Here is a 21,310-nt window from a genome sequence, read left to right as displayed (position 1 = left end):
TTCTAACTGGATTTTCTGAATTTTTAGCCATCTACACAAGCATCTACACAATCGTGGGGGTGGCTCTGGCTCTGAGTATTTCACCCCACTGTGAATTTTGCTTTTTTGAAGGGTTTTCCCTGAGTTAGCAGCTGGAATTTCCTTTGCCATGAAGCCTCACTCACCATATCTGTGTCATCTGTCTCTGGCCCTGAGCATCATCCAATGGCAGGTGGGGTTTAATTTTGCTTTTCAAAACAAAAAATCCAAAACCCCACAAATAAAGGTCTTGGGGGAATTGATTTTTGTTTAATATATACATAATAATTACAGATATTATTCTGTGATTCTGCGATATAAAAAAACAAAAATGTAGCATGATGGATCCCAGGTCCATCCCAACCCCTGAAGAACTTCTACATCCAGCAAAAAAAGGGAAAAAGCAAGAGGATGGATGGGGAAAATGGGAGAAATTTCAAAACCAAGAGGTTTTTGGAAATATCACTGAAATAATATCTGTTTGAGGAGCAAAACTAATACCCAGCAAGACTTCAAAATTCAACCAAAAACCCCCAAAAGCTTTGTCTCTACCCCTGCCTGTGGGGCAAATTTCTGGTAGCAGAAATGGGTATTTTATAGCAATAAATAGTGATATTGAGATATAGATACAGATATAGATATAGATTAGATATAGATATAGATGATATAGATATAGACATAGACATAGATGTAGATATGGGTCTATATATAGTATTTCTAATTAATGGTATTACAAATAATATATACTACATAATATATAGCAAGATGATAATTCCTTGGAATATATCATTAGATATCAAGCATTCTACAGCAATCTAATATGTATTCTGTAATCAGTATATCACTATACATCAACATTATAAACAATTATATCAATGTGGATGGATCCTAATCAATTTCTATAATACGGGATTATGCCATGTGGCTATTTAATTATTTATAAATATTTGTGTATTATAATCACTTATTATGGGTTATATATCAATGCAATTATATTGCTATGTATCATCCATTTCTATAATACACATTTTATGTTTATGGCAATAAATATCATTTATTGGTATGTATGAAGGGAAAAGAAAAGAGGTTTGGAGAAAAATCCTTTTTAAAAATCCCTCAAACCCCCCAAAAGATTCTGGGGAAAACCCACTTAACACCTGAGCCACGCTGTGAACCTACAGATCCCCAACACCCAAACCCACACTGGCACAACTCATCCCAAAAAGACAAACCAACTTATTTAAATCTTTTTTTTTTTTTTAATCTTTTTTCCCCCTTTTTTTTTTTTTTTTTTTTTGCCCACAGAGCTGGAGCTGGGAATCCATTAGCCTTTAATGAAGTGAAACCCTCATCTTGCCGGAGCCACCTCATTTAGCGCAATTGTTTCGCAGCCATTACGGAAAGACAATTACAAGGAAGCGGCGAGAGTAATTGGAAATGCTGGCGGGAGTTGGGCGAAATGATAATAAATAAAAATATTCCCCCTAATAAGCTTGCCAGGAGGGGGGTGGGCTGGAGAAAATCAACATAATTAGAACTGAACCTTCGCGAGGAAAAACAGACAGCGGGGTGGCGAGCGCTCGGCGTGGCGGAGTGGGGGGAAAGTGGAGAAAACTTGGGTTTTTCACTCAAAAAACCAGCAGGGAAAAGATTTTCCCCACCTGTAGGCAGCTATCGTTGGCAAAAAAGGGTTGGGATGGGAGATGCTGTCCGCAGGGATGCTCCTCCATCACCTGCTCCAGGCTGGAATCAAAGCCAAAAAAAAAAGCTTCAAAGTGAGATGGTTTTGCTCACAGGATGTCGCTGAGGAGCATCGCTGGGTAACAGGAATTTCTCCTCATCAGAGGGGTTATTTTAACATGGAAAATACAATTATTTCTGCAAAACCTGTATTATTTATGTTAACCTTAAGACTAGAAAGCATTAAGGAAAATTTGGGGAATTTGGGGAATAAAGGATTTGGGGAAAAAGGGTTCAATCCCACTCAAAACCCAACACAAGTAGCTGTTCCCTCCTTGCTCCTAAAATCCTGTCTTTTTCCACCAAATAATCCCTGTAAATGCCCTTTAAAACCATCCACACTGTTGCCATTCTCATCCCAACCCAATGATGCTTTAGCAGCTCCTCCAAAACAGTTTGAAGGGGAAAAAAAGCCCTTTAAAGGTGGGGTTTGCACCCAAAAAAGCCATTCAAGAAAGGGTTTGCAGAAAAAAGGTTGTCCAAGCAGGGAATGATACCCAAAAACAGTCCTTAAAATAGGGCCTTGCACCCAAAAAAAGTGCTTTTAGCAGGGGTTTTCAGCAAAAAAAAGGCTTTACAACAGAGCTGTGCAGAAATAAAAGTCCTTCACGCAGGGGTTTGCATAGAGGTTGTGAAAAAAGGGTTTGTACCCCAAAAAAATTCCCTCAAAAAAGGGTTTGCACCCAAAAAAAGCCCTTAAAATAGGGGGTTTGAATCAAAAGCAGTCCTTCAAACAGTCCTTGCATCATAAAATGTCCTTTAAATGGGTGTTTGCATCAAAAAAGTCCTTCAAACAGTGGCTTTGCACCAAAAGCTACTTTAAACAAGGGTTTGCAGCCAAAAAGGACTTTCAGTCAGGTGTTTGCAACTAAAAAAGGCCTCAAACCAGGTGGTTGCACACGAAAAAAAGAATAAAATACCCCCAAATAAACTGCAAAATACAGGAAAAAAAAAATAAAATGCTCCAAATCAATAACAAAATTCCTCTAAAATCATAAAAAAGCCCCAAATGAATGATAAAATAACCCTAAGTAAATAACAGAAACCCCAAATAAACAACAAACTACGTGTCAAAAATAACAAAATCCTCCCCCAAATAATGAAATACGTGGAACAATTAATCAAATGTGACCACAAATGGTCAAACAGCCCAACTCTGTGCCCCAGCCCTGTGGAGCGAAGGCGACTTTCATTTAAAAACCACACACGTTTATTTCCTTGCCACTTCCCAACTCCGTGAAGATCATTATCACAGAATGGGAGCAGAGATAAAACATTTTTATTTTCTTTTCTTTCCCTTCTAGTGGGATTTTTTAGCAGAGCCTCCCCCACTCCCAGCTCTCATGGAAGTCAGCTCATGTTGGGAGTTAATGTTTCGTTAATCCGTAGGTTTTTTTGTTAATTTATTTTACTTGATTTTACTTTTCCATATTTCTCCTCAGTCACCAATTACTTTGCTCCCAAAGGGATTATTACAATTCTCCCTGTGACTTTTTTTAGCCCTGGTGGCTCCCAGGAGCCACAGGTGATGCTCAAGCCACAATAATGTGTTATTAAATAATATTAAATTATTTTAAATTATGTAGCTTAATATTATATTTAAATATACTGTTATAAATATTATATATGTATAACTATGTATTTATAATGTATATCATATATATTACCAATATTATACGTTTAACTGGATATCATAAATATTGTATAGAATATAGTTTATTTTTATATAAACAATATATAATTGTTATCGATATTATTTATTATATAAAACAGATATACAGAGATAACAGATTATATGTAATATATACTATATAGAATATAGCTCTCTTATATGAGATATATTTTATATTCTATATAATATTATATTTTATATTCTAGATAATATCTATTACCACTATCATCATACATATTAATTATATCCCATAGCTATATTACACATTTTATATCTATTATAATCTACAATATATCATATATTTATTATATCATATATCACAGGTATTCTAAATCTTATCTATTGCATATAAGATATAATTATATATTGTGATTATATCCACTACATTGTATATTGTCTCATATAATTACATAAATATGTAAATATATAAATATATTTATATATAGGTATGTAAGTATGTAAATATGTAAATATGTAAATATATAAATATATAAATATATAAATATATATAAATGCATTATATGTATGGAGGGAAAACCCATGATTCAGCCCTTATTTTCTATAAAATACATCTATTTTAAGTCCCAACCCACAGTTCAGCCCCTAAAGACACCCTGTAAAAAAAAAAAAAATCCAAAACCTGCAGGATGACTTCCCATTGGAGAGAAATGTGGAATACAACACTTGAGATGGAATACATCTCCATTCTGGATCTCAAGTGAGATCTATGGAGAAATACCAGGATTTGAGGTACTTGGGAATATCTCATTTACAAGGATCTATTCTAGTCCATTCTATTCAATTTAATCCAAAGTGAATTTGCTCAGAGATTCCCCAGGAAGCTGATAGAAATAGGAATCTTTAGGAGAAAAACCAACACCTTGACACAGAGGTGCACAACCTGGGAGTGAACAGGACTTTCCAGAACTGGCAAGAATTTCCTTCCCGAATTTCCTGAATTCATTTTCCTGAATTACTTGATTTTGCAAAATTCTGCTATCCTGGCATTGTGGCTCTTTGGAGAAAACCCAATTTATTCCTCAATAAATCCACTTTTTCCACAACACCCCAAGACCTCAATGATGATTTCGGGGCTAATTTAGAGCCTCAAAACCCCACTTTGCCTCTTCCCGATCAACCAACCCCAGGTAAGCCAAAACCCTCTGCAATTTGGTACTTTGCACCAGAAATCCAAAAAAATAGATTTTTTGATGCATAAGCATCCCAACGTGTGACCACAAAAGGGTCGCAGGGAGCAACTCCCCCATATTTTTGGGGGGGATGGAAAAGCCTTTTTAGGGTTGGGAGAATTAATTAATTTGCCAAAGCGGTGTTTGCATGCCGCATTCCCAGCGGGAATTTTTCAGTAGCCAAGTGGAAAGGTTTATTTAGCCGGGAGCGGCGCTGGCTTCACAAACATTTCCCCTTATCCAGCAGGGAGAACCTCACCAACCGAAAGGAGATTTAATTAGTGAAAATCTCGTTAGGCAAACGAAATTATCCGTAAGACAATCCTGCTCTGGACAGGGGGGTGATTAAGCGGAGCCATTAATGGCGAGCGGTGCTCCAGCAGGCAGCTCTGCTCTGCTCTGCTCTGCTCTGCTCTGCTGCAGGATGGGGGGGTCAGGGTGGGACAGCCACCCCCTCTGAGCATCTCATCAGTGCACCTTGATTGCATCATGCAAATTGCAATTAGCTCTTCCTTTCATCACCCCAGAAAATAGGAGAAAAAACCGTATTTTGGAGGTGCAGCCCAGCAACCCCCAAAATTCGAGAGGGATGGGATTGGCACCCATCAGATATGTGCCCACTGAGCACTGAGTGGGGTAAATGCAAGTTTTAAAGTTATTTGAAGATATGTTGTTATCATTTCCAGCTCTCACACGAGGGTTTTTCGCCCTAAAGCTGTGGGGGTTTTCACGTTGGTCCCCAATGTCACCTGGGAGCACCGTGCCATAATGTGCCATAATGTGCCATAATGTGCCATAATGCCAAGGGCATTGCTCAGGCAGCTTGGAAATCCAGGGAAACCTAAAAGAGCTGAGAGCACAGGCTGGGCTAATTCAGAATTTGCCAGGACTGAACCTCGGAGGTGGAGACAACCAGCCAGAGGAGTGGGAAGAGACCTGATGTTCTTTTAACCTTATGTTTTATTAGGATATCACAGAGCCACCTATAAAAAGCATTGATTCAGGGTAAGAGCAGCTTTCCTTTAGCCAGGAAGTCCTGCAGGATGCCTTAAAAAATGGGGGGAAAAAGCCAAAACCTCATGAAATCAGTGCCCAGCAAACACTTGTGGCTTTTATATCTGTAATTATATTTATATATCGCTCATTCAAGAGGAATCCCTGGGGATCTCACCCCAGCAGCATCACCACCCTGGCAGCATCCTCCAGTTCCGAGCCTGAGCATCCCTAAAATGATGTTTCCCACCCCCATCAGCTCCCAGGAGGGAAAGACACAGTATTGCCACCACCACCTAAAAACCTGGGGAACTGGGGAGTTTTTAGACACAGGGTGAAGATGATCTCACTGAAAACCAGCCAGGGATGCAGCAGGTTTCAGGTGGAGTGAGATGATGGATACTGAAGGAATGACCCACCTGATGTCAGACAGAGCAGCAGATAATTGAGAAATACCAGTTAAATCCAAGCTGGCAGAGCCCAGTATATTTATTCCCCATACATTACATTCCCACATATATTCTTCCACTATGTTCCCCAATATACCATATCTGTACACATATATATGTATAAAACATTATTTCCTGATATATAGACGGAATATTTTCTAATATTCTTCAATACATACAGTATTTCCCACTATTTCTATTCCTAAATACATTCCCCAACATTATATGTGTTATATTCCCCTATAAAAATATATATATGGATACTATATTGTATTATTTGCACTGCCCTTAACTTAAAAGTGATTCAGAGGCTGCAATGAATGCAATCATTTGAAACTTTTTTGCAATATCCATAATTTTTTTTTCTATATTTTGGGCTCAACTTACTGTTGTCCAACTTCTGCCACGACTTTGCCGAGTTTTGAGCAAAACCCACTTAATTTTTCTCAGGCAAAAGGGGTTTATCCTTTAATGATCCTTACCAGGTCCCACTCCTGGGACACAAAAAAAATTTGAAAAATGTGGTTTTCTTTAAAATCTGGTTTCATCAGAAGGTCAGATTTCACTGAAAAACCCTGTTTTTAAAGAAAACTATTGATGGGCACCAGGCATAGACGGGAATTAACAGACCTTGGGCACCAGATGAGCTAAAATCCATTTTCAGACAAGATGGGAGTGACCAGCTCCCAAAAGAGGAGCCTTTTGGATGAGTTTTGGGGAATTTCCACACTGAAAGCTGCTGGGGTCTGGAATTTGGGTGCTCTGCTGGGAGGCTTTAATTGGGGTGCCCTGGGAGCACCTTTGCTAATTAGGGAGCTCCATCAGGACCTTGGCTGACTTGGGCACCCTACAAGCATCTCTGCTAGTTAGGGTGCCTGGCTGGAGTCTTTAATTGGGGTGCCCTGCAAGCATCATTGATGATTGGGGTACCAACTCAGTCTTTGTTAATTAGGGTGCCATGCCAGGGTCTGTGCTAATTAGGGTGCTCTGCAAGGAGCTTTGCTGATTTGGGCACTCTGATGAGGTCAGTAATTTAGTTACCCTGCCAGGACCTTGGCTCATCTGCCCACCCTGAGATCACCTTCCCCAACTCAGGTCCCATCCCTGCCAACACAGATGCCACACCAGGGCCTTTGCTAATTAGAAGGCTCCAAATGACCTTTCCCAATTTGGATGCCTGGTTGGGATCTTTACTTCTTCTGCCCTGCGAGCATCTTTGCTAATTAGGGTGCCCCAAAAGGGTCTCTGCCAATTAGGGCACCAACCCATGGCCACTTTGGGTGCTCTGCTGACCCTCCTGGGTGCCACCTTTGTTCCCCAGGTGACACAAAAAGCCACCCCAGAGGTGACACTACTCCAGAACGCTCCATGGGCAGACACAGCACCGGGCAGGATGCAGCTGCATCCATCCCTCAACCCCAGGAATGGCTTTGCATCCCAAAATCCCACGATGTGCATCCCTGGGACGCCTGGCTGCCATCAGAGCATCCCCAAATCCCATCTGCAGCCCCCAAGCCTCACTAATGGCTCGTGTTTTGCTAATTGTACAAACCTAATGGGGGAAGGAGCTGGCGGGGAAAAAAAAAAGGGTAATGGCCATCAGGCCAGCAATAAACCAAAATTAATGGGCTGTGGGAAGAAATCATGTCCACTTAATCCCAGCTTTGGAAGGCTAATAGAATCCCAGACCAGCAAGGGGGTTGCTCTGTGCTGGGGTCAGTCCCAGGCTGCAGGACAGGGTGGGAGGTGAGGGAAGAGCATCTGCCCAGGGCTGCAAGGAGGGAGCAGCAGGAGAGCAGGAGAACTGCTGGGGGAGAGGCAGAGCTGGACAGGAATGCTGCTGGCAACACCTTGGTGGGACTCTGCTGTAAACTGGGGGGAATCTGCTTTATATCCATTTTTAATATTTTTTTCAATTTTCCTTTTTCTTTTTCTTTTTTTTTTTCCCAATTTTCTCTTTTAATGTTTTTCTATTTTATTTTTTCCAATCTGATCTTCTTTTACCAATTTTCCTTTTTCTTTTAATTTTCTTTTTCTATTATTTTTCCTCATTTTCCCTAATGTTTTTAATCAATTTTTTCTTTTTTCTGATTTTGCTTTATTGTTCCTTTTTAACCAATTTTCCTTTTTATTTTTTTCATTTTCCCTTTTCTTTTGATTTCTTTTTCTCTTTTTTCCCCACTTTTTCTTATTTATTTTTTCCCAAGTTTCTTTTTTCTTTTTGCTTCGATTTTCTTTTTCCCCCGTTTTTTTTTTATTACCCTTTTTCTTTCTTTACTTTTCTTTTTTTAACCAATTTTCTTTTTTCTTTTTATTTTCCTATAGAAAAACAATTTCCCCACCACAAAGCAGGGAAAAACTCACCCAAATCTCTAACCCAGCAAGACAGGGATGCTGCTGTGGGACACCACTGAGGAATTCCCAAACCCTCTTTTCACTTCCTCCCATCCAACTCTTTCCCCAGTCCTCCTTCTTCCCAGTAGAAAATTAATTACTTTGTGATTTTTGCTTGCCCTGGGACAAAAATCCAGTGCACAAATATCCCTGTTCCCAGCAGAGAGGGATGGAGATAAAACTCATCCCAAACTTTCCCTTTGGTTAAAAAAAAAAAATTTAAAAAAAACTACAAAAAGCTTTTGCCCATAAGTTTGGGTAGCAGCAAAGGTCTTCATTCTAAGAAAACTGGGATTAAAAGAGGATGTGGAATATTCCTGTGAAGTTGTGCAAATACAGATGAGAGTGGAAATCACCAGCGCTTGGAAAAATCTAAACTATGGGACAGGAAAGATGTGTGTTTTCCTGTCAAACTGCCCCACTTGGGAGCCAAAAAACCCAGTAAAATCCCAGTAAAATCCCAGTAAAATCCCAGTAAAATCCCAGTAAAATCCCAGTAAAATCCCAGTAAAATCCCAGTAAAATCCCAGTAAAATCCCAGTAAGCCCCAGTGGTTTGTATTAATGCCTGAATCACACTGGGAATGAGAAGCAGCATCCCATCCAGGCTCCACTCCCACCTCCTGTTCGGGATGATTCCCTCCAATGATGCTAAACCCCACTGCAGGCTGGAGAGCTTTTTCCTATGGGAAAATCACCTTTTTTTTCTCCTAAAAACGCCAAGGGGGAATAATTACTCTAAAAATGCTCCTATTCTTTTAAAAATGCTCTGAGGAGTCTCTCAGGCCTGAGGAGGATGGGGATGATGGATCATCCCAGGCTGGACCAGAGATGCTCCAACTCCCTGCGCACAGCGAGAAAATCACACCAAACACAGACATCCTCAACTCCCAGATTTTCCTGCAAGGCTCCAAGCTATCCACATGGCAAACCAAAGCAGGACTGCAGGCACAAGCTGTCTGGATGCCTCCACAGCGAAAGGAGGAGCTGCTCCTGTGACTAAAAGCAGGATGTCACCCGGGGATGCGCTGGCCCGCCTGAGCTCCGTGGCTGTCGAGGCTCATGTTGCACAAACGCAGGGATCTTGAGCAGGAATTGCAGGGCTGTGCCAGAATGCAGCTATTTTAAGATGGGGGTATCGTTTCACCAATAATTTCCCTGAGTTTCATGTGACACGGAGCCAGCAGCCCGAAAATAAACGGGGGCTGCACCCCGGTGTAAAGGGAATAGAAATAAAAATGGCAAATATTATAGTAATAGACACCTGAATCGTTGGTATTATGGTTTGTCTGAAGTTATTTCCAGGGAGGAGAATGAATGCACACTGGGGGCAAAAAGCACTTTGGATTTCAGCAAATATTTGTTAATTAATTGTACAGTGGACACCAAGATGCAGCTGAGATGCAGAGCTTGGGATCACGGAGGGATTTGGTGGATGTTTGTATTGTATTTGGGGAGTTTTCCCACGGACATTAAAAACAAATAAATAAAACTTATCACTTGGTCCCTGCCAGTGACACGCTCAGGGCTCCTTACCCAGAGCAGCAGCAAAGATGTGATGCTCCATGTGCCAAAATAGCAAAAATGTGGGGGAAAATTGTTCACTGATTTTTTTCCCCTACTGTGCAATGAGTCAAATGGGGATTTTTGCTGTTTGGGGCCAAAAATCTCTGATTTAGGATTATGCCCATTCTTGCAGCCATATCACTGCCTAATTTCATTGTACATGAAAAGAACTTTGTATTATATATATATATTTCTATTAATTGTATTTATATTAATATGTATAATGTGATATTATACTACATTATAAAAGTTTACTAATACATCCCAATCTCTTCATTGAAAACTATCATTCATCAGCCAGAAAAACCATCTGCATCTCCTGTGGAAGATCAACATCACTTTTGGCAGCTAAAACTCACTGAGCAGCAAGTTTCAAATTTCTTTTAGACTCCACTGCTGCAACTTCAGAGAACCCACCTCCACTTTATTCCCCTTCCTCACTTGCAAATGGAATATAAAGTTGGAAATTCAGGTTGTAGCTAAAAAACATACAGCACAAGGATAAGGAATTTTCCAGGAAACTGAGAATCCACCATTAAACACTGGCAGGAGATGCACTAGGAGTGTGTGCAAATATATCCAAGAGGTGTTTTTCCCTGGAAATCACCAGTGGGATGTTTAATTCGCATTGGAAAAGTTATTTTCCTTGAGGAATACATGAACAGGTTGATCACCTGCTGCACTTTGCTCACAGAGGGATAAGATTTTCCTCCCCCAAAAGTGCAGTGGGGAGGAGGCCACGTGCCCAGCACTGACCCTGCTCACCTGCACAATAATTCCATTTTATCAATTGATTCATTGATAATTTTCTATTCTAAATCAACCAAATTTTAATTATAAATCAATCATTAATTTTCTATCCTGATCAACCCATTACTTTCTATTATAAATCCATCAATCAATCATTTTCTAGCACAAATCAATCCACAATTCTTCACTATTAATCAACCCACTATCTTCTATGACGAATCAATCAATATAATTTTCTATTACGAATCAATCAATAATTTTCCATTATAAATCAATCAACCCACGATCTTCTACCCCAGTAGAAATCAATACATTTTTATTACAAGCAAATCAACTCACGACTTCCTATTACAAACCAATCCATCGCTAATTTCCTATCAGAACCCAACCCACCTTTGGCTCTCTGGCACCAATCAATCAATCAATCAATCAGCTTTTCCTCGAAGCCCATTTGAATTAAATGGCAATTAATTAGCTCTCAGCTCTGCAGCTGAAAGCCCCCATGCTCCCCCCAGCAGGTATTTATAGCCACCGTGTCTCATCCCCACTGCCCTCAGCCCTGGCGCTTAATTAAATTAGCACAAAGAGGGGCTTGTTGAGCTCTCCAGCCTCCCCAAGTGCAGCCGCAGCACAGGAAACAAAGGGGGGAATTCTGTCTGCCTGGCTCAAGGGTGCTGGAGGGGTGCCAGGGGTGCCCCACGCCGGCCCAGGGAGCCCCCAGGATGGGCTGAGCCGGAGCTGGGCTGGCTGGAAAATTCCCTTCAAAATTCCCTTCAAAATTCCCTTCAGAATTCCAGCATCCAGCCCAAGATTGCAGGAGCATCCCTAAAGCTGGCTGGGAGATAGGAATCTTGCTGAGGGAATGATGTCAATCCCACCTTGGAGGGAAAGCCAGAAGCTCTGGAATGAGCATTAGTAAGGAATTTTTTTTAGCAGAGACTTTTTTTTGACACAGGATGGTCTCACCCCATCACCTCCCAGATTTACACCAAACCAGAGCCTGGAATGCCAATCCAGCCAATTCCCCATCCTTGAGCCTTCCCAACTCATCACACAGGGTGAGAGCACTGCTGCACTGAGCCCCTCTCCAAGCACAATTAATTCAGGGTGAAAACGCTCCCAGTAATTCCTGCAGGGATAACAGCACTGGGAATTTCTCTGGCTTTTCCCCTGTTGAGCCAAATCCCTATATAAATGGTTGCAGGGAAAATAACCCCCCTGATGTGCCTACCTTGAGATAACCTTGGCCACTTGCCAGGTGCTCAGCTATTAAAGATGCTACTAAATTGCTTTATTTAGTGCTTTTAGCATAAATACTCTCACCAGGTCCTTCAGTTCCACTGTTTGGGGTGTTAAATTTAAAAGGGAAGGAAGAGAGGGAAGAAAAAAAAAAACAACATTTGGAGGTTGTTTAGGCAAGGAGGAATGATTTAGCACGGTACAGGGTGGGATTAAGGTGGCAAAGGTCATGTTGAAAAGAAGGAAAAGCTCCCCAACAGCAAGAGGTGGCTCCTGCTATGAGGAGAAAACACTGAAATGCTCAAAACGAGTGAAGAGCAACTCGATAAAAAGTGCTGGTTGAGACAGTGGGACTGGGGGGGGGTCAGGTTTGTATGGGAAAAACAGCAGGAATGAGGAATATCCCCATGGGCTGGGGGAGCTGCAGCAAGGAGCTGGAGGAGCATCACTAAAAATGCATCAGAACCACCAGAATTGCATGAGCAGCCCCAAATTTGGATAAGCACCCACAACATTCAACCAGCGTTGCTAAAATTGAATGAGCAACACTAAAACTGGATAAGCATCCCTAAAACTGGATAAGCATCCCTAAAACTGCATCAGTACCCCTAAAGTTGGGCCAGCAGCCCTAAAATTGCACCAGCATCATTGCAATCAGATCAGCATCACTAAAGGTAGATGAGCAGCCCTGAAATTGCAGCAGCATCCCTGAAGTTGCAGCAGCATCCCAAAAACTGCACCAGCAGCCCTAAAACTGCACCAGGATCCCGAAAAATGAACCAGCATCCCAAAAACTGCACCAGCAGCCCTAAAACGGCACCAGCATCCCAAAAAATGCACCAGCATCAGTAAAACTGAACCAGCATCCCTAAAACTGCATCCATGAAAATTGCACTGGCATTCCTAAACCTGGCACCAGCATCCCTGAAGTTGGCTGAGCATCACTAAAATCACAGCAGCCTCACTAAAACTGCACCAGCACCCTTAAAATTGCACCAGCAACACTAAAACTGCACCAGCACCCTTAAAAATTCCACCACCAACCCCAAATTGCAACCCTCAACCCCTAAAGCTGCCCCAGCATCCCCCAGCAGGAGGGGCAGTGGGAAGCAGGGTGGGGTGGGGGCAGCTGCTGAAAATACCTGAAAATAACTGAAAATACCTGAAAATACCTGAAAATACCTGAAAATAACTCATGGATACCACGTAGTATTTAATTCATATTACTATCTTCAATTAATTGCTGTTTAATTTTTATTGGTTCTCATGTATTTATTATTATTTATTTCTTATTGTTTGTTTTTTAGGACAGTTAAGTTTGTTCTTTACCATCCCACTGACAAAATGCCCAGTTTCACTATTTTTTGTTTTAGAGCAATTAATTAATTGCTGGGGTTATAAGCTGTTGGATCTGGCACCAAGATACAAAGAAACCAATTTCTGCACATAAATGCATTTAAAGACCTTTCCAGGCATTTTATATAAAACGGATTTTCTCGGGATTGAGATAATAAATAATAAGAATTTTAATTTTTTTTTAAACTCCTCCAGCAAAGTTCATCTCCTCAGAATCCAGATTTCAGGGGGGTTTTTGGAATAATTCTCTCTAAATTGGGTGAGTCAGTAGGGTGAGCAAGGTCAGGGAATGCAGGCTGGAAGAGGTGGGATGGAGCATGGGATGCAGGATGATCTGGAATGGGAAACCTCCACCCACCACCCCTGAGCCAATTATTTATAATTATTTATTATGAGCTGATGAAGGGGATAATAAAACCCAAGACCTGGAGAGGGCTCAGCTCATCAGCCTCACTCACCGGGAGTTTCCCTTTGGAAAGAGGCAGCAGGAGCAGAGTGGAAATAGAGTAAAAATAGAAAATCGGGGGAGAAAGGACAAAAATCAAGCAGGCAAAAGACTTTTTTTCCTGGGATAACACCAAAACCTCCAAGCCAGCTCCCAGCTGTCCTCGGCATCGACACCAGCAACAGGCAGTGGCGTTCGGATGGAGAAATTAGCAGCTTGGAACAATAAATTCCCTTTTAAATTTATTGCTCAGGAGCATTAAAAATGTCTAAAGTGGTTTACATCCACCATCGCCGTGGGAATTCGCCCAGGGATCCGGGAGCTGGTAATTGCTATTCTCAAACTTGCCTTGGAAGCTTCAAGTAGTGTTTAAAAAAAAAACATTTGAAGGGCTTTATAAAGCCATAAAGTGCCCTCGACGTACCTGGGAGTGATGGAGCTGGGAGAGGCTGGTGCTGCCTCTGAAAATAATCCTGGGAATAACACACCAGGGTTTGGGAATGGGAAAGGAAACTGCTGCAGTTCAATATTGTGGGGTTTTTTTTAAATTATTTGGCTAAGTTTTGCCTCATTGCTGGGCTGGGGGAGAAAATCAGAAAGGAGCCTCAGAGAGCATGTTGGGTTTGCTGCTTGGACAGGGCTGAGCTGCCAAAAATGATGGGGAAAAGGGGGGAAAAAGAGAAAAAAAAGAAAAAATAATAAAGGAAAAAATTAAAGTAAAAAAAATACAATAGGAAGAAGAAGAAAAAGGGGAAAGGGGAAGAGGAAAAGCCAAAAGGAAAATAAAATAGAGGAGAAGAAAGGGAAAAAATAAGAATGAGAAAGAAAGACAGAGGGGGAAAAGGGAAAAAATATTCCCCTTTTTTTAGGAGGGAAAAAAAGGAAAACAAAGAAAAAAGGGGGAAAGGAAAAGTAAAAAAAAAAGGGAAAAAAAAGAAAAACGAAGAGAAAAGGGGGAAAGAAAAAATAAAAAAAGAGAGGAAGAAAAGAAGGAAAATCGAGGGAAAAAGAAAACAGAAAAAGGAAAAGATTAAAAAAGAATGGGAGAAAAGGAAAGAAAAGAAAGGGGGAAACGAAAAAGGAAATAAGGAAAAAGAAAGGGGGGAAAAGGAGAAGAAGGGGGAAAAGAAGGCAAAGGAAAATAGTAAAAAAATATAAAAAAGGAAGGTGGAAAATGGGAAAAGGAGGGTGGAAAAAAGGAGAAAAAGGGGGGACAAAGGAGGAAAAGGAGGAAAAATAGGGCCCAAGGGGGTAAAAAGGAAAACAAAATCAGCTTTTCCTGACACAGAAAAAATTCCAAGGGGTTGAAGCTCCAGCCCAGGCTGGAAGGCTGCAGAAGCTCCCTGCAGGCAGCAGCTGCTCTTGCTCCTTCCAGGGCAGGATGGGATTTCCCCACCCCAAACTCCACTCCCAAACACATCTTCAAAAAAACACGAAACAGGGGAAGAAATAAAATAGCAGCTTCCCATAACTGGTCCAAAATTGGGATTATTTTTAATTGGCTTTCTGAGATTTCTGGCAGGGATCCAGCAAAGGCAGGGAAGGGAAAACCTGGCCAAAAACTGGGGCTTCGGTTATAAGATTTTTCATAGTTTTTGTAACACCTTGTTAAAGCCGAAAGCTCCGCACTGAACATTAGTGGGGAATTTTTTTTTTTCCCCTCGACACAAGTTGGGTTTCACTTTCTCCTCCACCTGCACCAAAATAATCTGGTTTTTTGGGGAGTATCAGCGGTGCTGCATCCCTAAACCTGAGGGTTTATGGCCTGTTGGTAAAGCTAGCTGGATATTTGGGATATTCCTGCTTGGATTATGGTTTGCATGGGTGGGATGGGAGAGGTGGCACAGGATGCTGAAAGGTGGGGGAAGCATGGCATGGAAAATGAAAGTCGAGGTAAAAAAAAAATCAAATCGTGATTAAGCAGACAAAAATTGTTTAAGTTTTTTTTAAAGTTTAAATAAAAAAATAAAACGAGCATAAAAATAAAACTTAACCAGATAATCTAAAATAAAATCAACCAAAACCACTAGATAATAAATGACATAAAATTAAAATAAAAATAAGTAACAAATAAATAACAACTTTTTAAAAAATCATAGACATGGTGCTTCGGGAAGTGGTTTTGTGGTTGATTTCACAACCTTAAAGGTCTTAAAGGTCTTTTGGTCTTAAAGGTCTTTTGCAACTCAGCTATTTAACAGACACCAATTAAGCAGAGCTGGGAGCGCCCAGGGTTTGTGTTCCTGTTTGGGAGAGGAAAAGCCAAAAAAATAGGAGATAATCAAGCAGTTGGGAAGCGCCGAGGCCAAATTCCCATCTTATTTATACAGCTGCAAATCACAGCTGGGCAAAGGCAACCTCATCCCTCTGGGACCATGGCTGCATCCCAATAGGATCATAGCTCCATCCCAATAGGATCATGGCTCCATCCCAATAGGATCATGGTCTAAATCCCAATAGGATCATGGTCCCAATCCCAATAGGATCATGGCTGCATCCCAATAGGATCATGGCCCCAGTCCCAATTGGATTTTAGCTTCATCCCAATAGGATCACAACTCCATCCCAATAGGATCATGGCTCCATCCCAATAGGATCATGGCTCCATCCCAATAGAATCATAGCTCCATCCCAGTAGGATCACAACTCCATCCCCACAGGATCATAACTCCATCCCACTGGAATCACAGCTCCATCCCAATAGGATCACAGCTCCACCCCAATAGGATCACAGCTCCATCCCAATAGGATCACAGCTCCACCCCAATAGGATCACAGCTCCATCCCAATAGGATCACAGCTCCATCCCAATAGGATCACAACTCCATCCCAATAGGATCATGGCCCCATCCCAATAGGATCATGGCCCCAATCCCAGTAGGATCATGACTCCATCCCAATAGGATCATGGCCCCAATCCCAATAGGATCATGGCCCCAATCCCAATAGGATCATGGCTCCATCCCAATAGGATCATGGCCCCAATCCCAATAGGATCATAACTCCATCCCAATAGGATCTTAGCCCCAATCCCAATAGAATCACAGCTCCATCCCAATAGGATCACAGCTCCATCCCAATAGGATCACAGCTCCATCCCAATAGGATCACAGCTCCATCCCAATAGGATCATGGCTCCATCCCAATAGGATCATGGCCCCAGTCCCAATAGGATCATAGCTCAATCGCAATAGGATCTTAGCTTCATCCCAATAGGATCATAACTCCATCCCTATAGGATCATGGCTCCATCCCAATAGGATCATAACTCCATCCCATCCTCTTAGGCTTGGTTTTCCCATGGGGATCACCTGGAGCATCACCTCAGTCCTTCCAATGCTGGAGGCAGGGATAAACCCCAGTTTAAATTTAATTGAGGATTAATTCCCATCCTTCCGGATTATTATTTGGAGCCAGCATCTTAACGATCTGGCTAATGATGCTGGGAATTAATTTATTTTGGGGCTAATTAGAGGGCATTTGTTAACACCCTCTTTGGTGGTGGCGAAAATTATTCGGGAATCAAGTTATTCGACAGTGCATGGGATGTTAAATGCAACTGGGAATTGTCTGGATCCAGTAAATTATGCTGCTACCACCCCAAAAAAGCAGTTTTCCACATGCTGGAGTGAAATAAGGATTGGGAATAAATGGGGACAGGATGCTGAGATGCACTGGTGGCACCTGTGACCTAAAATAAACATGATCCTGATGCTTGATCTGGCTTTCCCACCACGATTGCAGATGCCAAATCTCCGTTAATTTATCCCTAATTGTGGCAAAAGTTCCCTCCTGACTTCAGGAAGTGTGGGTTGCTGCTCCTCCCATCGACTCTCAGCTGCCCCATCCCACCACTGACTCATTTTACTGATTGCTTCCAGCCAGAGAAGCTCCCAGGAATAGAAAATATGCCAACTTGGGGTGTCCAGCACCCTGGGTTCATTTTCTCCACGTCTTCAGGAAATACCCCAAGAACCCATGGCACAAGTCAAACCCAGCTGGGGTGCAGTTGGTACCCAGAGGTGCAGCCCAGCCCTGCATCCCTGGGGATGAGCATGGATGGGTGAAGGATGCTCTTCCCAGCAGCACCAAACCAACATTTAAGTTTTGTGGGAGGACAAAAAAAAACCATTATGGTTTAGAGACTTATAGATGCCATCCATCAGCTTGGAAAACAGACATGAGGTAATTCAGAAGTTCACTGGAAAAGCCGAAATCACCCGAAATCCAAAGCTGCCCCATGAGGGTTTCATCCTTGAGTTGGAAAAACAGTTATTCCTGATGTGCCAGCAGGATAAAACACTCTTCTGCCAATACAACTTCATGCATTTAATCCAAAAGAGGAGATTTTCTTTAAAAAAATAAAAGCTTTAGGAAAAAAGATGAGATTCCCTTAAAAAAAACATGACTTCCTTTAAAAAAAAAACACTATTTCCTAAAAAAAAATATTTCCCTTAAAAAAGGAGTAACTTCCCCTCAAAAAAGGGTAATTTCCTTAAAGAAAGGCAGACTTCCATGAAAAATGAGATTTCCTTTCTCTTCCCCTCCCAAAAATGATGGAGGGAAAATGGAATATGTTCCTGCAAGCTCAGTGGGGAAGCTCAGCATCACTTTTCTCCCTGTTTTTTCCCTTGCCCCATGATACTGGGGAGTGTTTAATGTAATATATAAATATATATCTAATATTCTACAGATCTCAGGTTAAAATGAAGAGGCTCATGGAACCCCCCAGTGCCAGCTTTGGGGGGCAAGGGCTGCAAAGTGCTTAAAAAGCCCAATTTTGGGATGCTAAGGAACAAGGCATCTCCTCCTCTTCCTGACACCACCAGCTCCCCTATTAACCTCTCCTGTAATTAGCCTCAAGCAATTAACTTTTGCTCCTAACGAAGGGATCTCAGCGCAGGGAGTTAAATAAAATAGGAAGGAGAAGGGGGGAAAAAAAAATAAGGGGGAATCCTGATCCCATCATCCGCCTGCTCCATTTGGCTTAAACCCAAAACAAGGTGTTATTTTTTCACCTAAACCACCCAAAATCCAGTTGATTCACCCAAAACACTCTCCTCATCCACATGAGGCTGGAAAGAGCCCCCAAAACATCAGACCCCAAAGGTTTTGGGGTGGTTTTTTTTCAGGGAGCACCCACTTTTCTACAACGGGATGATGCCAGCCACGCCGAGTCAGCACTTTTGGAGGCATGATGTCCAAAAGTTTCACCACTGAGCCACACACTGCTTTCCCCTCAACTCCAACCCCACAACCTTTCAGGACTGAAAGGCAAAATAAGTCGAAAAAAGCCAAATTAAGCCATTTCCTCTCCTATTTTCTGCTTCTCCCCGGCAGACAGCTGTCCCGCATCTCAGCCAAAAATAATCCATCCCCCCCCTTCCTCCATCTAATCTCCCCGGCTGGGAGTTTGAAAATATCCTGCCGGGTTTAGGGTTTCCCGTTACCCGGTGGGCGGCGAGATAGTGGGGAAAAAAAGATCCTTGGGAGCGAGAAAAACCGGGAAGAGCCCAAACAAAGAGCCGGAGCCCAAGTTGAGCTTGGACACCTGGCGAGGGCTGGCATGAAGTGGAGGGACACCCCAAAGCCTGGCAAAACTTCCCGAGTCGCACAGTGCCACCGGCGGAGCCACCCTCCCACCGATGGAGATGCAATAAAAAAATTCAAGGATAAATTTCAAATAATAGTAATAATTATTATTATTAAGAAATAGAAGAAGAAGCAGCCCTCCCTGCATCGCTGCAGAGCCACTAGAAGGGATTTCTGGAGTATTCATCCAGCCTGGAGGGCTCGGGGGGTGGGGAGGGAGCTGCCGGGGGTCCCGTGGAGTGTTCCCGGGGACAGCGGGTGCCCTGGGGGCGACGAGGATGTGGCACCGGGGGATGCACGGAGGGTTTATCCGGGGAGAGGCACAGGGATGCCGCATGCCTGCCAGGGCCACGCTGTGCCACTGGCGCCGAGCCCGCGGGAGGCCCTGCGGGGTGGCACGGTGTCCCCCCGGCCCGGCGGGTGCCCCGGGGGTGACCGGCTGCTCTGCACAGCGGGGAGGCTGCGGGCGAAGCGCCCCCAGCATCGCCCCTGCAGCCCCCCAGCCCCGGCGGGTCAACTCCCCAGCCAGCCAACGCCAGGAGCTGGGGGGCTACAACCCTCCCGGGGGGCTGCGGGCAGTGCTGGGGGGCTGCGGGCAGTGCTGGGGGGCTGCGGGCAGTGCTGGGGGGCTGCAACCCCCGGGAGAGGGCTGCGAGCGGCTAGGGGGGATTGCAATGGTAAGGGGGGCTGCAGCCCCCGGGGAGGTACCAGGACGGGCTGGAGGGGCTGGACAAGCCCGCGGTGGGAGCACTGCCGGGCTCGGGGGGCTGCAGGGCACTGCAGCGGGCAGGGGGGCCGCAAGCCCGGGGGGCACTGGAACCGGCCGGGGAGGGGGATGTGGAAGCGGCCGGAGGTGGGAACCCCCCTGGAAGCACCGCAGCGGGGCTGCACCGGGCCGGGGGGACGGCAACCCAGTGATGGGTACGACCCCCAAAAACACCGCGACCCTCCGGGGGCTGCGAGCGGCAGAACTTGTTGGGGGGCTGCGACCTTCGGGGGGCTGCGAGCGGCGGGGGGTGCTGAACCCCCATCACCGGATGCCCCCCGGGATCGGTGCGGCCGCCCGGGGATGGGAGGAAGGTGCACCCGCCCCATGGCCGCATCCCCCCGAAACCGGCGCGCCCGGCCGAGCGGGGCACGGCGGGGAGCCGCAGCGGCACGGCCGGCCGGAGGTCAGCCCGCAGCGGGAACCGGACACCGGGCACGGACAGCCGCGCCGCCCGGCCCCGCACCGCCGGGGAGACGGCGGGAACGGCAAGTTACTTCCCGCACCGGAGGGGATGGGGGGGGTGTCCCCGCCGTCGCCGCACGTGCCCCGCCGCCCGCGCCGCTTTGTCCGCCGGGCTCCGCGGCTCCGCCCGCCCCCGCGCGGCGGCCCCGCCGTGAGTGACAGCCCTACCTGCCCGCCAATCTTCATCACACCGACACCGGCCTGACAGCGCGGCCGCCGCTCGCCGCCCGCCCGCCCGGCCCCGCCGCGCCGCCGCCGACAGGCCCCGCCCACCGCCCGCGGGACACGCCCCCCGCCGGGACACGCCCCCGAGCACACCCCGCGCGCTGGCCACGCCCACCGCCACGCCCTCCGCGTCACCCTCAGCGCCCCCTGCTGGCCGGTCGCTCCCCCTGCTGCCCCCCCGCCCGGGAACCCCAAAACTGACCCAACCCCCCCCGGCTGCCCTCGGACCCCCCTGGCCATGGCGCTGCCTCAGGACATCGCCACACCCTGCCCCGGCAGCCGCGGGGATTCCCGCACCACATCTGCCTCCCCGCCTCGTTTCCCAAACACGCTGCCAGCAGCCGCATCAGCCCAACGCACATCTGCCCTACAGCAGCGGCTGCTCCCCCCAGTTTCCGCCCCCACCGGATGCTTTGCCATCCCAGACAGATTCAGGGGGGCTTCGGTGGCC

At 44.7% G+C, this 21,310-nt stretch overlaps 1 protein-coding gene across 6 annotated transcripts in view; it reads right to left on the bottom strand.

Annotated features, from left to right (window-relative positions):
• The window catches only part of PKNOX2 (PBX/knotted 1 homeobox 2), an 86,443-nt gene extending 65,545 nt beyond the window's left edge, over positions 1-20,898 (bottom strand). For all 6 annotated transcript variants that reach the window (XM_085081643.1, XM_085081641.1, XM_085081646.1 and 3 more), the window contains exon 1: positions 20,803-20,898. The gene's annotated coding sequence lies outside the window, so the exon portion shown is untranslated. The remainder of the gene's footprint in view (positions 1-20,802) is intronic.
• Between the last annotated feature and the right edge of the window lie 412 nt (positions 20,899-21,310).

This window comes from Lichenostomus cassidix, chromosome 24 (genome assembly GCF_008360975.1).
Source record: "Lichenostomus cassidix isolate B80296 chromosome 24, HeHo_3.0, whole genome shotgun sequence".
Lineage (NCBI taxonomy): Eukaryota > Metazoa > Chordata > Aves > Passeriformes > Meliphagidae > Lichenostomus > Lichenostomus cassidix.
Note: the sequence above shows the minus strand (reverse complement) of the source record. Positions and strands in the feature narration are given on the sequence as shown.